General features: G+C 38.5%; 1 protein-coding gene and 1 non-coding gene across 2 annotated transcripts in view; one reads left to right on the top strand and one right to left on the bottom strand.

Moving 5' to 3' along the window:
• UIMC1 (ubiquitin interaction motif containing 1) overlaps positions 1-20,683 on the top strand; it is a 235,272-nt gene that overhangs the window by 103,471 nt on the left and 111,118 nt on the right. The window lies entirely within an intron of this gene.
• On the bottom strand, positions 9,653-9,759 carry LOC143665105 (U6 spliceosomal RNA). Its single transcript, XR_013166777.1, has one exon. It is a non-coding gene; the product is annotated as a U6 spliceosomal RNA (small nuclear RNA).

The following is a 20,683-nucleotide window of genomic DNA, read 5'->3' as shown; positions in this document are numbered from 1 at the left end:
TCAATAAAATTCTAGCAAATCGTATCCAACAACACATTAAAAGAATTATACATCATGACCAAGTAGGATTCATCCCAGGTATGCAAGGATGGTTCAACATAAGAAAATCAATTAATGTAATACACCATATCAACAAATCAAAGCAGAAAAATCACATGATCATCTCAATTGATGCAGAGAAGGCATTTGACAAGATTCAACATCCTTTCCTGTTGAAAACACTTCAAAGGATAGGAATACAAGGGAACTTCCTTAAAATGATAGAGGGAATATATGAAAAACCCACAGCTAATATCATCCTCAATGGGGAAAAATTGAAAACTTTCCCCCTAAGATCAGGAACAAGACAAGGATGTCCATTATCACCACTATTATTCAACATCGTGTTGGAGGTTCTAGCCGGAGCAATTAGACAAGAAAAAGAAATACAAGGCATCAAAATTGGAAAGGAAGAAGTAAAACTATCACTGTTTACAAACGATATGATACTATACGTCGAAAACCCAGAAAAATCCACAACAAAACTACTAGAGCTAATAAATGAGTACAACAAAGTAGCTGGTTACAAGATCAACATTCAAAAATCTGTAGCATTTCTATACACTAGTAATGAACAAGCTGAGGGGGAAATCAAGAAACGAATCCCATTTACAATTGCAACTAAAAGAATAAAATACCTAGGAATAAATTTAACTAAAGAGACAAAAAACCTATATAAAGAAAACTACAAAAAACTGTTAAAAGAAATCACAGAAGACCTAAATAGATGGAAAGACATACCGTGTTCATGGATTGGAAGACTAAATATATTAAGATGTCAATCCTACCTAAACTGATCTACAGATTCAATGCAATACCAATCAAAATCCCAACAACTTATTTTTCAGAAATAGAAAAACCAATAAGCAAATTTATCTGATAGGACAGGGTGCCCCGAATTGCTAAAAACATCTTGAGGAAGAAAAACGAAGCTGGAGGTCTCGCGCTGCCTGACTTTAAGGCATATTATGAAGTCACAGTGGTCAAAACAGCATGGTATTGGCATAAAGATATATATATCGACCAGTGGTTCGAGCAGAGTGCTCAGATATAGACCCTCTCATCTATGGACATTTGATCTGTGATAAGGCAGTCAAGCCAACTCACCTGGGACAGAACAGTCTCTTCAATAAATGGTGCCTAGAGAACTGGATATCCATATGCAAAAGAATGAAAGAAGACCCATCTCTCACACCCTACACAAAAGTTAACTCAAAATGGATCAAAGATCTAAACATTAGTTTTAAGACCATAAAACAGTTAGAGGAAAATGTAGGGAGATATCTTATGAAACTTACAATTGGAGGCGGTTTTATGGACCTTAAACCTAAAGCAAGAGCACTGAAGAAGGAAATAAATAAATGGGAGCTCCTCAAAATTAAACACTTTTGTGCATCCAAGAACTTCATCAAGAAAGTAGAAAGACAGCCTACACAATGGGAGGCAATATTTGGAAATGACATATCAGATAAAGGTCTAGTATCCAGAATTTATAAAGAGATTGTTCAACTCAACAACAAAAAGACAGCCAACCCAATTACAAAATGGGAAAAAGACTTGAACAGACACCTATCAGAAGAGGAAATACGGATGGCCAAGAGGCACTTGAAGAGATGCTCAATGTCCCTGGCCATTAGAGAAATGCAAATCAAAACCACAGTGAGATATCATCTCACACCCACCAGAATGGCCATTATCAACAAAACAGAAAATGACAAGTGCTGGAGAGGATGCGGAGAAAGAGGCACACTTATCCACTGTTGGTGGAAATGTCAAATGGTGCAACCACTGTGGTAGGCAGTTTGGCAGTTCCTCAAAAAGCTGAATATAGAATTGCCATACGACCCAGCAATGCCATTGCTGGGAATCTACTCAAAGGGTTAAGGGCAAAGACACAAACGGACATTTGCACACCAGTGTTTATAGCAGCGTTATTTACAATTGCAAAGAGATGGAAACAGCCAAAATGTCCATCAACAGACGAGTGGTTAAACAAACTGTGGTATATACATACGATGGAATATTATGCAGCTTTAAGACAGGATAAACTTATGAAGCATGTAATAAGATGGATTGACCTAGAAAACATTATGCTGAGTGAGTCCAGCCAAAAACTAAAGGACAAATACTATATGGTCCCACTGATGTGAACCATCATTCGAGAATAAACTTGGAATATGTCATTGGTAAGAGTCCAGCAGGAGTTAGAAACAGGGTAAGATAATGGGTAATTGGAGCTGAAGGGATACAGACTGTGCAACAGGACTAGATACAAAAACTCAAAAATGGACAGCACAATAATACCTAATTGTAAAGTAATCATGTTAAAACACTGAATGAAGCTGCATCTGAGCTATAGGGGTTTTTTTGTTTGTTTGTTCGTTTTTTTGTTTTGTTTTGTTTTTTTGTTTTTGTCTGGTTATTTGTTTGTCTTTTTTTTTTACTATTGTTATTACTTTTATTTTTTTCTCTATATTAACATTCTATATCTTTTTCTGTTCTGTTGCTAGTTCTTCTAAACCGATGCAAATGTACTAAGAAACGATGATCATGCATCTATGTGATGATGTTAAGAAGTACTGATTGCATATGTAGAATGGTATGATTTCTAAATGTTGGGTCAATTTCTTTTTTTTCCATTAATTAATAAAAATAAAAATAAAAAAATAAAAAAATAAATGTTACTGATTTTTGCACATTAATTTTATAACTTGCCACCTTGTTGAAATTGTTTTTTGGCTCAAGTAACTTTGTTATAGATTTCTCAGTAGATTTCTCAGGATTTCCCAAGTACCTAGCTTTTCCATGTTTTCAAAATAGGTTGTTAGAGTTTTGATTGGTACTGTGTTACTTTCCAAGTACCATGTCATCTTCTAATAATGAAAGTTTTACTTCTTCCTTTCCAATTTGGATGCCTTTAATTTGTTTGTCCTGTCTGACAGCTCTAGCTAGAACTTCTAGTACAGTGTTGAGAAATAGTGGGCATCCTTGTCTCATTCCTGATCTCAGGGGAGAAGCTTTCAGTCTCTCTCCAATGATGTGATGCTGACTATGGGTTTTTCATATATGCCCTTTATCATATTGAGCAAGTTACCTTTGACTCCTATGTTTTGAAGAAGTGTTTTTTTTTGTCAGAAAAGGATGTTGAATTTTGTTGAATGCTTTCTTAGAATCAGTTGAGATCCTATGTGATTTTTCCCTTTGATTTGTTAATATGTTGTATTACATTAATTTATTTTCTTGTGTTGAACCATCCTTGCATTGCTGATATAAACCAACCCACTTGGTTGTGATGTATAATTCTTTTAATATGTTTTTGGATTTAATTGCTAGTATTTTGTTAAGAAATTTTACATCTACTTGAATGGAAAAAAATCCATTCAAAATAACAACTAAAATAATCAAGTACCTAGATTAATGAGGGCATAAAGGATTTATACACAGAAAACTACATAACACTGCTAATTAGGGAGATTTGCGTGTAGTTTTCCTTTCTTATAGCATCTTTACCTGGTTTTGGTATTAAAATAGCTTCATAACATGAGTTAGGTAGTGTTCCTTTTTCCTCAGTTTTTTGGGGAAAAGATTGAGCAGAATTGGTGTAAGTTTGTTTTGGAATGTTTGATAAAATTCCCCTGTGAAGCCATCTGGTCCTGGGCTTTTCTTTGTAGGAAGATTTTTGATGACTGATTGAATCTCTTATGATTGGCTTGTTGATATCTTTTGTTTCTTCCTGAGTTCAGTGTAGCTTGTTTGTGTGTTTCCAGGTATTTTTCCAGTTCACCTAAGCTGTCTAGTTTGTTGGCAAATAGTTTTTCATAGTTTCCTCTTATGATTTCTTTTATTTCTTCAGGGTCCGTGGTAACGCATCCCTTCTCATTTCTGATTTTGTTTATTTGCATCCTCTGTTTCTTTTTTTCTTTATCACTCTTGCTAGTGGCCCATCAATTTTATTGATTTTTTCCCAAGAACCGACTTCTGGTTTTATTGATTCTTTCTGTTGTTCTTTTGTCCTCCCAGTCATTTAACCCTGCTCTAATCTTTGTTGTTGCTCTTCTTCCATTTGCTTTGGGGTCAGTTTGCTGTTCTTTTGCAAGTTCCTCCAGATGAGCTACTAAGTCCTCAATTTTTGCTCTTTCGTTTTTTTTTTTTTTTAGTATAAGCATTTAGGGCAATAAATTTTCCTCTCAACACAGCCTTTGTCACATCCCGTAAGTTCTGATACAGTATATTCTCATTTTCAGTTGTTTCTAGATAGCTACTGATTTCTCTAGTAGTTTCTTCTTTGACCCACTGGTTATTTAATCTCCATATGTTTGTGAAAGTTCTCATTCTTTGGTAGTTGATATCCAGTTTCATTCCATTGTGATCACAGAATGTGCTTTGAATAGTTTCAGTGTTTTTAAATTTATGAAGACCTGCTTTGTGCCCTAGCATATGATATATCCTGGAGAATGTTCCATGAGCACTAGAGAAGATTTTATATTTTGGTGTTTTGGAGTATAATGACCTATATATGTCTGTTAGGTCTAATTGATTTATCAAGTTGTTTAACTTCTCTGTCCCTTGTTGATCTTCTGTCTGGTTGTTCTATATAGAGAGGAGAGTGGTATATTGAAGTCTGCTACCATTATTGTTGAAATATCTATCACTCCCTTCAGTATTGCCAATGTTTGTGTCATGTATTTTTGGAGCTCCTTGATTGGGAACATAAACATTTATGATTGTTATTTCTTCTTGACAAATTGTCCCTTTTATTAATATATAGTGTCCTTCTTTGTTTCTTATGATGTCTTTCCATTTAAAGTATATTTTGTCCAATATTAATAAAGCTACTCTTGCTTTCTTTTGGTTAGAATTGCGTGTCTTTTAGTTAAGGTTCTCTAGAGAAACAGAATCAACAGGAAACACTCGCAAAATATAAAATTTATAAAAGTGTCTCACGTGACTGTAGGAATGCTGAGTCCAAAATCCGCAGGGCAGGCTGTGAAGCTGACGATTCCAATGGAGGGTCTGGACGAACTCCACAGGAGAGGCTTGCCAGCCGAAGCAGGAAGAGAGCTTCTCTCTTCTGAATCCTCCTTAAAAGGCTTCTAGTGATTAAATTAAGCATCACTCATTGCAGAAGACACTCCCCTTGGCTGATTACAAATGGAATCAGCTGTAGATGCAGCCGACATGCTCATGATTTAATTCTATGAAATGTCCTCATGGCAACAGATAGGCCAGCCCTTGCCCAACCAGACAAACAGATACCACCACTTGGCCAAGTTGACACATGAACCTGACCATGACAGCGTGGAACATCTTTTTCTATCTTTGTTTCCTTGTGTCTAAAATGAGTCTCTTGTAAGCAGCATATAGCTGGATTATATTTCTTAATCCGTTCTGCCAATCAGTATCTTTTAGCTGGTAAGTTTAGACCATTAACATTCATGGTTAATACTGAAAAGGCATTTCTTGAATCCACCATCTTATCTTTTAAATTTTCTTTGTCAGATCTATACATTCTTTTCCCTCTTCCTCTTTTTATCCTTTAAGTTTCCCTTACTGATACTCTTCAATTCTGTGCCCTCCTCCAGACCTCCCTCTCCTGTCTTCTTTTTTTCAACTGGCAGAATTCCCTTTAGTATTTCTTGCAGGGCCAGTCTCTTTTTGACAGAGTCTTTCAGGATTTGTTAATCTGTGAAAATTTTAACCTCTACCCCAGTTTTGAAGGAAAGTTTGGCTGGGTACAGAATTCTTGTCTAGAAGTCTTTGTCTTTCAGGATCTTTAATATATCATACCACAAACTTCTTGCTTCCATAGTGCCAATTGAGTAGTCTGAACTCAGTCTTATGTGGTTACCGTTGTATGTAATAGATTGTCTTTCTCTTGCTGCTTTCAGAATTTTCTGCTGCTTTTCAACATTTGACAGACTGATTAGTATGTATCATGGGGAAGGCCTATTTGGATTTACTCTATTTGGACTTTGTTGAGCTTCTCTGACTTGCATTTTTATGTCCTTTATAAGGGTTGGGAAGTTTTTCCCCATTAGATCCTCCACTAATCTTCATAGCCTTTCACTCTTCTCTTCTCCTTCTAGAACACCAGTGATTCTTATATGGGCTGGCTTGAAAGGATGTATGGACCCTAGAAAAGCCATGTTTTAATCAAAATCCCGTTTTGTAAAGGCAGAATAATCCCTACTCAATACTATATGTTTGGAACTGTAATCAGATCATCTCCCTGGAGATGTGATTTAGTCAGGAGTGATTGTTAAGCTGGATTAGGTGACAACATATCTCTACGCATTGGGGTGGGTCTGTATAAGTCTCTGGAGTCCTATAAAGAGGAAACGTTTTGGAGAATAAGAGATTCAGAGAGAGTAGAGCAGAACGACATAGCCATGAGAATGACAGAGTAGAGCAGAACGACATAGCTACCAACCAGTAACCTTTAGAGATGAAGAAGTAAAGTACCTCCTGGGGAGCTTCATGAAACCAGAAGCCAGGAGAGAAAGCTAGCAGATGATGCTGAGAGAGAAGCCCTGAGTTTGTTTACCATGTGCCATCTCATTTGAGAGAGAAACCCTGAACTTCATCAGCCTTCTTGAACCAAGGTATCTTTCCCTGGATGCCTTAGATTGGACATTTCTGTAGACTTGTTTTGATTGGGACATTATCTCAGCCTTAGAACGGTAAACTAGCAACTTATTAAATTCCCCTTTTTAAAGGCTGTTCTGTTTCTGGTATATTGCATTCCAGCAACTAGCAAACTAGAACATTATATTTGTGTGCTTTGTTTTGTCTGTCATTTCCCTGAAATTCAATTAAAAATTTTCGTTCTTTTTTGCCATTTGCTGTTTTGTTTGAAATCAATTGTCCTGTCCTCCATATTGCTTATTCTTTCTTCTGACTCTTCAAATCTGCTATTTTGTGTCTCTAGTATGTTTTTTCTGTGGTCTACAGCATCTTTAATCTCTGTAACAGCTACTATTTTTCTATTTATTCTTTCAAATTCTTCTTTATAAAACGCTCTTCTAATGTCTCCTTGATCCCCTTTATGTCATTAGCCATACCATTTATTTTATTTGGTAGAGTTATATGAACATCTTTGATTAGTTGTTCCAACGTCTGTGTCTCCTCTAGTGTTTTAATTTGGTTGTTAGGCTGGGCTTTATGTGTCTGCATCATAACATGCCTAGTGATGTCCCGCTGTCTTCATAACATGTAAATATCTTGATTGGTTTACTTTGGAAATTGATTTCCTTCAGTAGTTTAAAGCTTTGTATTTTGGGGATGGATGTGGAACAGGATGCAGGGTGTGTGGCAGAGCTCAACGGTGTGGTGATGTACTGCTGTGCAGGTATAGGTGCAAGTTGGGCATGTTATGCTTGTGCCTGTGAGCCTGGGTGCCCAGTAGTGGGGAGGGTGTGGCTGTGTGGGTATATGGGGCGGGGCCTTGGTGTGCCCTGGTCTAGGGCACTGGGCCCTTTGTGCACATATGTAGAGCTCAGGGCAGCAGATTGGCATTGGCACCTACATGGGTGGGGGTAGATGTGGCCCAGCTGTGCAGGTCAGTGCTTGCCTAGAGCTGGAAAATGTGACTGGGGGCTGTGAGCATGCCTAGATCTGGGAGGGTCATAACCTATGTACATGTGCATAGAGCTCAGGGAGTTGGGGTGGGGTTGTGTGACTATATGGGCTGGAGACAGGTTTAGCCTGAGTATAGAGGTAAGCACCTGCAGCCTTTATGTGCTGGCAACCACCTCTAGGAGGGCAGTGACAGGGAGGTGTAGGGCTTGGGAGGATCGTGACAAGTCAGAACTTTTACAGGAGATATGGGTTGCGCTGGGGCAGGCATGTGCAGCAAGGGAGTGGTGGGGCAGGGATTTGGAGCGCAGGGAGGAGGGGCAGGTGACATGGTTCAGGTGTGTGGGGTGTGGGAATGGTCGCGGGTTGAGGGGTTGCACCAGTGAGGGTAGCACATTCAAGGAGCACCGCTTGACTTCCTTGTCCCATCTCCCTGTCCATGTACTCCTGAGGGCTTTGGGCTTCCACGTTAGGCTGTTTGCAACAGCCGATAGGTCTCTGGTTCTCTGCTTCTCAGTTCCTCAGTTTTCTATACCCTATGTGGTATAGAAGACCCTCCAAGGTCACTTACACCCTGGAATTGCTCTCTCAGTTGCCCTCCTGCCCCTTTTCTAGCTATTCCTTGGAGCAAGGATGAACTTGACCAATCCTATTCTGTCATCTTCTCAGAGTTCCAGTGGTTATATTTTAATTATAACATATTGTTTACTGTTGTAACTCGTGATGTATAACATTTCTGAATCTTACCATATCACATATATCGGAAAGGAAGAACTACTGAACTTTTCTAAAGTTGTGAAATAACTAATATTACTGAAAGATAGTTTAGTGATGTTTTTATATTCAGTAACAAAATAGTACAAAGAAGAGAGCCCACCCCCAGTCTCTGAGAATTCTTTACCCAGAAATAACTTAAGGGACATTATTTTCCATTTTCTGATTAAATCCATCCTGGTAGGTGTCAAGTGTGGTTTTCTTTGCATTTACTTAATGACTAAGAATGTTGAGCATTTTATCCTGTGCTTAATGGCCATATTTATATATTTTTTGAAGATAGATCTATTCAGTTCCTTTGCCCATTTTTTTGAAATTAGGTTGCCTGTCTTTTTGTTGAGTTGTATGAATTCTTTATATTTTTTTTGAATATTTAACCCTTATCTCACATATGATTTGCAACTTTTCCCCATTATTTAGATTGTTTGTTTACTTAAAAAAAATGTTGCAGCATTAAGGACCATGCAGTTTGCATAATGTAGTATTAAAGGGAGACGCATGTGTCTAAATGAGTATGCTTTGGAACTTTACCTGTTTTTAGTTTCCTGGGCTGCTCAAGCAAATATCATGAAATGGGTCAGGTTGAAGGGAGTTTATTGGCTTAGGGTTTCAGAGTAAAAGAAAGATGAAATCAAGGTGTCACCAAGGCAATGCTTTCTTCCTGATTACTGTTGCATTCTAGGATTACTGTTGCTTCCTGATTACTGTTGCTGCTGCTGCTCTCTGGTCCATAACTTGTCACATGGCAGGGTACAAGGCAGCATCTTCTGGCTTCTCTTTCCAGAGTTTAGGTTCTGTTGAATTTCAACTTCTTGCTTCCATGACTTTCTGTCTCTCTGTGTTTCATTCTGCTTATAAAGGACTCCAGAAATAGGATGAAGACCCATCCTGATTGGGTTGGACCACACCTTAAACTGAAGTAACCTCATGAAAAGGTCCCACTTAAAATGGGTTCATACCCGCCAAAATGGATTCATACCCACAGGAATGAATTAAATTTAAGAACATGTTTTTCTGGAGACACATATAGCCTTAAATCACCACACTATTAAAAAACTTGACTAATGGAAAGCATCAAAAGTAAGTACAAGTGTATAACAGAAAGCTATACAAATGATTGGACGTGGCAGACTGAATCAAGTATGATTTCTGATAAATTTTCTGGAATTAGCATATTGTCAAAAGCTCCTATTTGAGGAACAGGTTTTGTCCATGGATTGGGTTTTGGTTATTGTTTTTTTCCCCCTCTCTTTCAGCCATTTTAAAAAACAGGGATCATTTCTCTAATTTGCATGTCATCTTTGCTCAGGGATCACGCTAATCTACTCTGTATCATTCCAATTTTAGTAGGTGTGCCGCTGAAACAAGCACCACCAATAGATAGTGGTATTTACTCACCATTACTCAGTATTTCTACTACTCATTAATCCTTATAAGCTTTTGTATTTTGCATATTGTGCATGTGTTTGAATTTGGATAGTGTAAGGAGCGGCCAATTAGTAATTTTTTTAACTGCTTTTCAACTATATGCATTTCAAAACACTCTTGTTTTTCAGAGATTGAAAACAGTTCTAACACTTTATTTTTATAGTTTCATTATTAAAAATACTTTCTTGGTGTGTTTTTCTCCCCCATATTTTTAACATTTAAGTGTGCATTCCCAGACACCATTCTTTAGTTGTGCCCATTTATTTTATGTCTTTAAGTCTCTTAATCTAAAGTTTTCCCATCATCTCTTTGCTTTCCTAACAATTCCTATTTTGAAGAACCTGGGGCATTTGACCTAGAGCACTTCTCACAGTGCATTCTGGTGATCGAATACTCAACTTTCAACATGTTTATCTCTCTCTATTCCTGCAAATCGCTATCATTAAGTCCTTTAATGCCCCCAAATTAAATTTTGATGAAGTCCTCCAATTTTTCTATATGTTATTTTACTACTCATGGTTTTGGTGTCATCTCTAAGAATCCATACTTAATATAAGGTTTTGAAGATTTTCCCCTGTGTTTTCTTGTAAGAGTTTTATGGTTTTTGCTCTTATACTTATGCCATTGATCCACTTTGAGTAAACTTTTGTACATAGTAAATGTATGTGAAAAGGATCACTTTTTCTGTTTCTTTAAAAAAGGCTTTTGGGATTTTGATAGGTTTTGTGTTGAATGTGGAATTGACATTTTTACAATGTTAATTCTTCCAATTCCTAAACATGGGATGTCTTCTTATTTATTTAGGTCTTCTTTAATTTCTCTCAGCAATGTTTTATAGTTTTCATTGTACAAGTCTTTTATCTTTTAGAACTGTAGGTACCCCAGAGAATCATTTAAACTAATCTGTTCATATGAGTATAAACCTACTGTAGGTAGAACCCTTTGATTAAGTTACTTTAGCTAAGGCGTGGTCCATTGTGGATCTTAAGCCTTTTGTTAGAGTCCTTTATAAATGGATGAATACAGAGAGGAAAAGTGAAAGATGGAAGCAAGAAACTGAAAGCAACAATACCTGGAAGAGAAGGGAGAGATCAGCAAATGCTGTCATGTGCACTGCCATGTGACAGAGGAGTCCAGAATTGCCAGCAGCCAGTCTTTGGAAAGAAAGCATCAATTTGATGATGCCTAATTGTGCTCATTTTCACACCTTCAAAACTGTGAACATGTAAACTAGTTAATTCCCATAGTTGAAGCCAATGCATTTCATGGTACCTACTTTGAGCAGCTTAGCAAACTAAAGCACACCTCCTCAGTTAAATTCATTCCTAGATATTTTATTCCTTTTGCTGATAAAGAGAGTTGCTTTCTTGATGGATTTTCTTTTCGCATTGTTCATTGCATGTGTATAGAAACAACTGATTTTTGCATATTGATCTTGTATGCTACAATTTTGCTTTCTAAGTATTTTGTTGAGAACTTTTGCATCTGTATTCATAAGTTTATTGGTCTGTCATTTTCTTTTCTTGTGATGAGAATTATTGGTCTGTAGTTTTTTTTTCTTGTAATGAAGTATCAGGGTAATGCTGGCCTCACAGAATGAGTTTGAATGTGATCCCTCATCCTGTTTTTTGGAAGAGGGTGAGAACGACTGGTAATTAATTCTTTAGATGTTTGATACAATTCCAGAAGCCATCCAGTCCTGGAATTTTCTTTGGTAAGAGTTTTTTTGGGGGGAGGGGGTCACATTCTTTTCCATGTGTGTATCCCCTTGCTGCAACACCGCTTGTTGAATTTTTGTTTGGTTTTTCATTTGTTTGTTTGCTTGTTATTTGGCAAGTTCATGGGCTGGAAATCGAACCCAGGTCTCCCGCATGGCAGGCAAGAATTCTACCAGTGAACTATCTCACACCCCTTGTAAGAAGTTTTTAAGTATTTATTCATCTTTACTTGCTATAGATCTGTTGGGATTTTCTCTTTGTTCTTGATTCAGTTTTGGTAATTTATATGTTTCTAGGAAGTTTATCCATTTCATCTAGGTTATCAATTTGTTGGCATACAACTGTTCATGGTAACCTCTTTTTTTTAACTTTTTTTAATAATTAAAAAAATCAACAAACAAAACATTAAGATATCATTCCATTCTACATATACAATCAGCAATTCTCAACATCACCACATAGTTGCATATTCATCATTTCTTAGAACATTTGCATCGATTCAGAAAATGAAACAAAAGACAACAGAAAAAGAAATAAAACGATAACAGAGAAAAAAAAGATTATACATACCATACCCCTTACCCCTCGCTTACATCTGTCACTAGCATTCAAACTAAATTCATTCCAACATTTGTTCCCCCTAGTATCCATCTCCATTCCACATGTTCTACTCTTTTGCTGATGTAGTAGCTAAAAGGAGCATCAGACACAAGGTTTTCACATTCACAGAGTCCCATTGTGAAAGCTATTCAAGAAACATGGCTACTGGAACACAGCTCCACATTCTCAGGCAGTTCCCTCCAGCCTCTCCGCCACATCTTGAACAACAAGGTGATATCTACTCAGTGCATAAGAACAACCTCCAGGATAACCTCTCAACTCTGTTTGGAATCTCTCAGCCACTGACACCTAGTCTCACCTCACTCTTCCCCCCTTGGTCAAGAAGGTTCTCTCAATAATGGAACATTAGGACAATATCCTTCTCCATTTTCCTCTGTTGAATAGATTTATAGATCTTAACATCCTTCTAGGTAGCTGGTAATACAAAAGGAGAGATTCTAGTTTAGCACCTTACCCAGAGGCCATGATAACATCTCCAGTGAAATAGTTTCATTTCTGCCTTCCTGTAAATTGCTTGTCTCTCAGGCTTGGTAGAGAACTGGAAAACTTTCATGGAATTAGATTTGGCTGAGAAGAAACATTCACTTTTGCTAGCATAATAATTGAAATAGCAGTTCACATTTTTATAACCTTATATGTGCTAATTTATAAGCTATTTATCATATTTTATTTAAGTCCTTAAAAACAGAATATTGAATTTAAACCCTGAAAAAACTAATATTTTATCTTATTCAGATGAGAGTATTAAGGAACAGAGAATTTAAGAGATTTGCTTAGGGTCACAAAACTTCTCCTAGATAAAGTTTGGGCCTCAATTTGTATCTTGTAACTCCACAGTCTTTGTTATTTGCACTATTCCACTCTGTGTCCTAACTACAACTTACTTTATTTGCATTTGTTTTAAAAATTTCAACATATTGTAAACATTAACATCAATCGTTTTGTGATCTATTCTAGGGAAGAGAGTAAAAGTCCATTTACCATGACTGTATTATTTGCCTTAAATGTTTTCACAGTATTCTCTTCTTCCGAGATTCTGTGGGTATGTCTAATGGCATATTTCCACTTTAAAAAATACTAAGAATTAATGCTTCTACTTGCCAGTAATAGAAATTTAATGTTACAGGATCTGTTTGTATAAAATTCTATGTGTACTGAACCTGTAGCTACTAAAAATATATCTATCTATAAAAAAAAAAAGAAGATTCTCTCAATCCCTTGTTGTTAATTCTCAGCTCATTCTAGGGTTTTTCTCAGTCCCTTGATGCTGAGTCTCAGCTCATTCCAGTATCTCTGTCCCACATTGCCAGGAAGGTCCACACCCCTGGGAGCCATGTCCCACGCAGAGAGGGGGAGGGTGGTGAGACTGCTCATCATGTTGGCTGGAGAGAGAGGCCACATCTGAGCAACAAAAGAGGCTCTCTTGGGGGTGACCCCCAGGCCCAAATCTTAAGTAGACTTGACCTATCCATTGTGGGGTTAAGTTTCATATGAACAAACCCCAAGACTGGGGGCTCAGCTTTGGTTGTCCACACTACTTGAGAGAGTATCAATAATTCAACTTGGGGAAGTTGAATTTCTCCCCACTCTCACCATTCCCTGAAGGGGGCTTGCAAATACTTTTCCAGTCACTGATCAAATCACTCTGGGATTCATCGGGGCATCACTCTGGACAAACCAACAAAATCTCATGTCCTACCTGAGATTCCAAGTACTTACGACATTCAATCAAACTATCTACTTGAGTTATATTAGGAAATGCTCTAGTGAAAATATAAATTTTGTAACAAATAAACATTTTTTGCTTTAGTCTCACACATAAGGTGACATTTTAAAGTATTATCATCTATTTTCAGCACCCTGCAATAATGACATTCCTTTGTTCTTCCTCATGCAAAAACATTTTTAAAATTTGTACGTTGTACATTTCACTATTATTATAATACACTCTAGGCATTCCTAGATTATACCATCTCGATCTTTACCATCTATCTTTCTTTCTGATTTCATTTATGTCCCCAGCCCTCCTCCCTCTATCATTCTCACATGCAGCTTCATTCAGTGTTTTAACGTAATTACATTACAGTTAGGTAGTGTTGTGCTGTCCATTTCTGAGTTTTTATATTCAGTCCTGTTGCGCAATCTGTATCCCTTCAGCTCCAATTACCCAATATCTCACCCTATTTCTATCTCCTGTTAGAGATACCAAGGTCTCTGTTACCAAGGAAATATTCCAAGTTTATTCACTAAAATGTCAGTTCATATCAGTGAGACCACACAGTATTTGTCCTTTTGTTTCTGGCTAATCACACTCAGCATAATGTCCTTAAGGTCCATTCATGTTGTTACATACTTCATAACTTTATTCTGTCTTACAGCTGCATAATGCTCCATCTTATGTAAATGTCACAGTTTGTTTAGTCAGCTGTCTGTTGGTGGACATTTTGGCTGTTTCCATCTCTTGGTAATTGTTAATAATGCTGCTATAAACATTGGTGTGCAGATGTCCATTTGTGTCCTTGGCCTCGTGTCCTTTTTTTTTTTTTAATTTTTTTATTAATCAAAAAAAAGAAAAGAAATTAACACAACATTTAGAAATCATTCCATTCTACACATGCACTCAGTAATTCTTAGTATCATCACATAGATGTATGATCATCATTTCTTAGTACATTTGCATCGATTTAGGAAAAGAACTAGCAAAACAACAGAAAAAGATATAGAATGTTAATATAGAGAAGAGAATTAAAATAATAATACTAATAAAAAAATATATATATATAAAGGAAAAAGAAAAAAACAAAAACAAAAGATACAAACAAACAAACAAAAAACTATATTTCAGGTGCAGCTTCATTCAGTGTTCCAACATAGTTACATTACACTTAGGTATTATTGTGCTGTCCATTTTTGAGTTTTTGTATCTAGTCCTGTTGCACAGTCTGTATCCCTTCAGCTCCAATTACCCATTATCTTACCCTGTTTCGAACTCCTGCTGGTCTCTGTTACCAATGACATATTCCAAGTTTATTCTCGAATGTCGGTTCACATCAGTGGGACCATACAGTATTTGTCCTTTAGTTTTGGGCTAGACTCACTCAGCATAATGTTCTCTAGGTTCATCCATGTTATTACATAATTCATAAGTTTATTTTGTCTTAAAGCTGCATAATAGTCCATCGTATGTATATACCACAGTTTGTTTAGCCAGTCTTCTGTTGATGGACATTTTGGCTGTTTCCATCTCTTTGCAATTGTAAATAACGCGGCTATAAACATTGGTGTGCAAATGTCCGTTTGTGTCTTTGCCCTTAAGTCCTTTGAGTAGATACCCAGCAATGGTATTGCTGGGTCGTATGGCAATTCTATATTCAGCTTTTTGAGGAACCGCCAAACTGCCTTCCACAGTGGTTGCACCATTTGACATTCCCACCAACAGTGGATAAGTGTGCCTCTTTCTCCGCATCCTCTCCAGCACTTGTCATTTTCTGTTTTGTTGATAATGGCCATTCTGGTGGGTGTGAGATGATATCTCATTGTGGTTTTGATTTGCATTTCTCTAATGGCCAGGGACATTGAGCATCTCTTCATGTGCCTCTTGGCCATTTGTATTTCCTCTTCTGGTAGGTGTCTGTTCAAGTCTTTTTCCCATTTTGTAATTGGGTTTGCTGTCTTTTTGTTGTTGAGTTGAACAATCTCTTTATAAATTCTGGATACTAGACCTTTATCTGATATGTCGTTTCCAAATATTATATCCCATTGTGTAGGCTGTCTTTCTACTTTCTTGATGAAGTTCTTTGATGCACAAAAGTGTTTAATTTTGAGGAGCTCCCATTTATTTATTTCCTTCTTCAGTGCTCTTGCTTTAGGTTTAAGGTCCATAAAACCACCTCCAATTGTAAGATACATAAGATATCTCCCTACATTTTCCTCTAACTGTTTTATGGTCTTAGACCTAATGTTTAGATCTTTGATCCATTTTGAGTTAACTTTTGTATAGGGTGTGAGATACGGGTCTTCTTTCATTCTTTTGCATATGGATATCCAGTTCTCTAGGCACCATTTATTGAAGAGACTGTTCTGTCCCAGGTGAGTTGGCTTGACTACCTTATCAAAGATCAAATATCCATAGATGAGAGGGTCTATATCTGAGCACTCTATTCGATTCCATTGGTCGATATATATATCTTTATGCCAATACGATGCTGTTTTGACCACTGTGGCTTCATAATATGACTTAAAGTCTGGCAGTGCGAGACCTCCACCTTTGTTTTTTTTCCTCAAGATGTTTTTAGCAATTCGGGACACCCTGCCCTTCTCTTCTCCTTCTGGAACACCCACCACACGTATATTTGTGCGGTTCATATTGTCCTTGAGTTTCCTGATACCCTGTTCAAATTTTTCCATTCTTTTCCGGATAGTTTCTGTTTCTTTTTGGAATTCAGATGTTCCATCCTCCAAATCACTAATTCTATCTTCTGTCTCTTTAAATCTATCATTGCAGGTATCCATTGTTTTTTCCATCTTTTCTGCTTTATCCTTCACTTCCATAAGCTCTGTGATTTGTTTTTTCAGTTTTTCTATTTCTTCTTTTTGTTAAGCCCATGTCTACTTCATGTCCTCCCTCAATTTATCGATTTCGTTTTTGAAGAGGTTTTCCATTTCTGTTTGTATATTCAGCATTAGTTGTTTCAGCTCCTGTATCTCATTTGAACTATTGGTTTGTTCCTTTGACTGGGGCATATTTTTAATTTTTTGAGCATGATCCTTTATCCTCTGCTGGCGTCTGGGCATTTAGTCAGACTTCCCTGGGTGTTGGACCCAACAGGCTGAAAAATCCTTCTGTGAAATCTCTGGATTCTGTCTTTCCTTTCCTGCCCAGTAGGTGGCTCTCGTGGCACACGTTTGTCTGCGGGTTCCATCAGCAAAAGGTGCTGTGGGTCCTTTAACCTTCGAAAACTCTCGCCGTGGGGGAGGTTCACCAGCCGAAGCGGCTTGGAAGAGTGCCAGCCAGCCCGGGGGTCGAAACGCGGGGAGGGTCGCCGGCTGCCGCAGCCCAGGAGAGCGCCCGACCGAATTTCCTAGTCGACCCGGGGCGCCAGGCGTGGTGGGAGGGCGCCAGCCGCCGCGGCCCGGAAGAGTGCACCGTTCCCAGCCGGACTGGGGAGTCACGTGTTTGGAAGGGACCCCCCCGGTCACCGTTTCCGCGGTCTGGGGATTTCTGACGCAACTCTCTCAGTTGGTCCAGGAGGCTTCGCGTGGTAGGGGTGCCAGCCGCCACGGCCCGAGGGGACCGCCTTCCGAATTCTGCCAGCTGGCCTGGGAAGGAGGAAGGGAGGGACTCTGGCCGCTTGCCGTCCCGCCGGGTAAAGCCTGCGACCCTCGGCGATCTCACCGGAGCTGGTTCTCCCAGACAGTCAGCCGTTCCAGGATGGGGTATGCCATCCCTTTGATCTCCATCGTGGCTCCGGGAGCTGCTCTGTATCGTCTCCACTCCCCCAGTAGCTCTTCTGGAGGAGGAAAGGTGAGGGTGGCAAGGCTGTCGAGGACGGTGACGGAGGAGCTGGTGAAGGCGGCAGAGGGCATGGTGGTGCTTGGAGAGCCGCCGGAGCAAGAGGAGAAAGGGAAGGATAAGATGGCGGATGGAGCGCCGGAGCAGGATGGGAAAGAGAAGGGCAAGATTGCGGCGGGAGCGTCGCCGGCGGAGAAAGAGGGAGAGGGGGCTGGCTGGCGGCGGGAGTGCCGCCGGCGGGGAAAGAGGGAGAGGAGGGCCAGCTGTCCGGCGGCGGGAGCGCCACCCGCGGAGAAAGAGGGAGAGGGGGGCCGACTGGCCGGCGGCGGGAGTGCTGCCAGCGGAGAAAGTGGGAGAGGAGGGCTGGCTGGCCGGCGGCGGGCGCGCCGCCTGCGGAGAAAAAGCCTAAGTGTTTTATGTATCTTAAATTATTTAATTCTCATAACAGTCTTCAGGTTATTGTTGCTTCAGTTTTTAAGTTTTTCAGTTTGTTCTACATTTTACATGTATGAGAGTTGTGGTACAGAGGAATTAAGTAAGCTGTCCAAGATCATGCAACTGGGGAAGGCATATTTTTCCTAAACATCTCCCCTCCCTCTGAAACTTTTTTCTGTCCTTTCAGTTTCAACCTACTTTTTTCTTTAATTTGTTCTTATTGTAGGATATATATACAAAGCAAAGAAAGGAAAAAGCAGTAGTTTTCAAAACATTCTTTGAATGATCCCAGAGGTTGTCATGGGCTACCATACAATCCTCTCATATTTTTCCTTCTAGTTGTTCCAGAATATAAGAGGGTAGAAGGAATAAACATTTATTTTATCGTCACAATAGACTTTCTTCTTTTTTTGTGAAAAATAACATATATAAGAAAGCAAATTTCAAAGCACAGCACAACAATAACTTGGACAGATTTCAGAGTTTGATATGGGTTACAATTCCACAATTTTAGTTTTTTACCTCTAGCTGCTCTCAGATACTGGAGACTAAAAGAAATGTCAGTATAATAATCAGCAGCCATACTCATTTGTTAAACCTGACCTTCTCTGTTTAACTCCACCATCACCTTTGATCTTTCTCCCACTCTTTTAGGGGTATTTGGGTTGTGACCATTCTAACTTTTTCATGTTGGAAGGGGCTGCCAGTAATATGGGGTAGGTAGATGGAACTAACTGATGTCCTGGAGAGTTTGGCCCCTCTAGGATTCAGAACTTATCTGTTCCAGGGACCCAGCTGGAGGTTACAGGTTTCTGGAAAGTTATGTAGGACATGGAACCTTTGTAGACTCATATATTATCCTAGGTCCCCACCCTTGTGCAATTTAATACCACAGATACACTGTATATCCTTTTATGTACCATATATATACTTGTGTTCTGTTCATAAAGTGAAATTTTTTGGTCCCTTTCTCAAGAACCAGATTTAGTCCCCTGTGTGGAAATATCACTTGTATTGTAAATGCATGATCCAAGTTATCATATTTATTGGCTAAAATTGTTCAAGGTATTTTTTTTTAACTTTTTTTATTGTATAGTATAACATATATACAAAGCAAGAAATAAAAAAGCAATAGTTTTCAAAGCACTCTTCAACAAGTGGTTACAGGACAGATCCCAGAGTCTGTCATGGTCTACCATACTATCCTCTCAGTTCCCTTCTAGCTGCTCCAGAATATGTGGGGCTGGAGAGCTTAAATATTTTTTTGTCATCACAATCGACTTTTTTTCCTTCTTTTTTTTGTGGAAAATAACATATATACAAAAAAAGGTATAAATTTCAAAGCACAGCACCACAGTGAGTTGTAGAACATATTTTAGAGTTTGACGTGTTACATTTCCAGTTTTAGGCTTTTACTTCTAGCTGCTCTAAGATACTAGAGATCAAAAGAAATATCAATTTAATGATTTAGCATTCATATTCATTTGTTAAATCCTTTCTTCTCTGTATAACTCCACCATTACCTTTGATCTTTTTATCCCTCTCTTTAGGGGTGTTTGGGCTATGTCAATTCTAAATTTTTCATCTTGGAAGGGTCTGTCACTAATATGGGTTAGGGAAACAAAACTATCTGGTGTTCTGGAGAGGCTGGTCTAGGTTTTAGGACTTCTCTGGGCCAGGGACCCATCTGGAGGTTGTAGGTTTCAGGAAAGTTACTCTAGTGCATGGAACCCTTGTGGAATCTTATATATTGCCCTAGGTGTTGTTTAGGATTGACTGGAATGGTCCTGGTTGTTGCAGGGTAGCAGGTTAGGATAGGTAGTAAGGTCTAACTGAAGCTTGGGTAAGAGCAATGCCCAGAGTAACCTCTGGACTCTATTTGAACTTGTCTGCCACTAATACTTTATTAATTACCCTTCTTTTCCCAGTGGATTTTGCCAATACTTTTGGCAAAATTGGGATTTTGCCAATACTTTTTGCTTATTTACTTACTATACTGTAGGATGTATCCAGACATTACATAATTTATACAGGATGAAAGGATCTCTTTCTTATTCTGTGCTCCCTGTGTTTCAATTGTTCAAATGAGCTATACAGATAGGCTGAATTAGATTATGCACCACAGAAAATTTCAGTTCCAGATCAAAAATCCTTTCTTCCATTGGTCTCAAAGAGTAGGTGTGGTTCTAAAATATAGGCACTGGCTTCCTTACCCCTATGTTCTGAATTACTTTAACCCCAACCTGTTTGACTTTGTTCTTATCTCTAAATATCAGGTTATATATATAAAATAGCCTCTCAAAATCCAGAAATAATAATCACGTCTGGACTTAATGTGTCTGCTGTAAAAGCTTACAATATGAGCCCGTTTTCTTATAAGCATTTTCTAAAGGTGACCGTACCATTTTTGTTCTTTTGTTTTTGACTTATTTTGTCTTACCAAATGTCCCATGTGTTCATTCACATCGTTGCATGCCTCACAACTTTTTTTCCTTTTAATAGCAGCACAACCTTCGTTCATAAGTATACACCATAGTTTGCCAGTCTACTTCTCCATCAGTGCATCCTTAAGCCACCTGTG

Source organism: Tamandua tetradactyla, chromosome 20 (assembly GCF_023851605.1).
Source record: "Tamandua tetradactyla isolate mTamTet1 chromosome 20, mTamTet1.pri, whole genome shotgun sequence".
NCBI lineage: Eukaryota > Metazoa > Chordata > Mammalia > Pilosa > Myrmecophagidae > Tamandua > Tamandua tetradactyla.
This window is presented reverse-complemented; position numbering and strand designations above follow the sequence as displayed.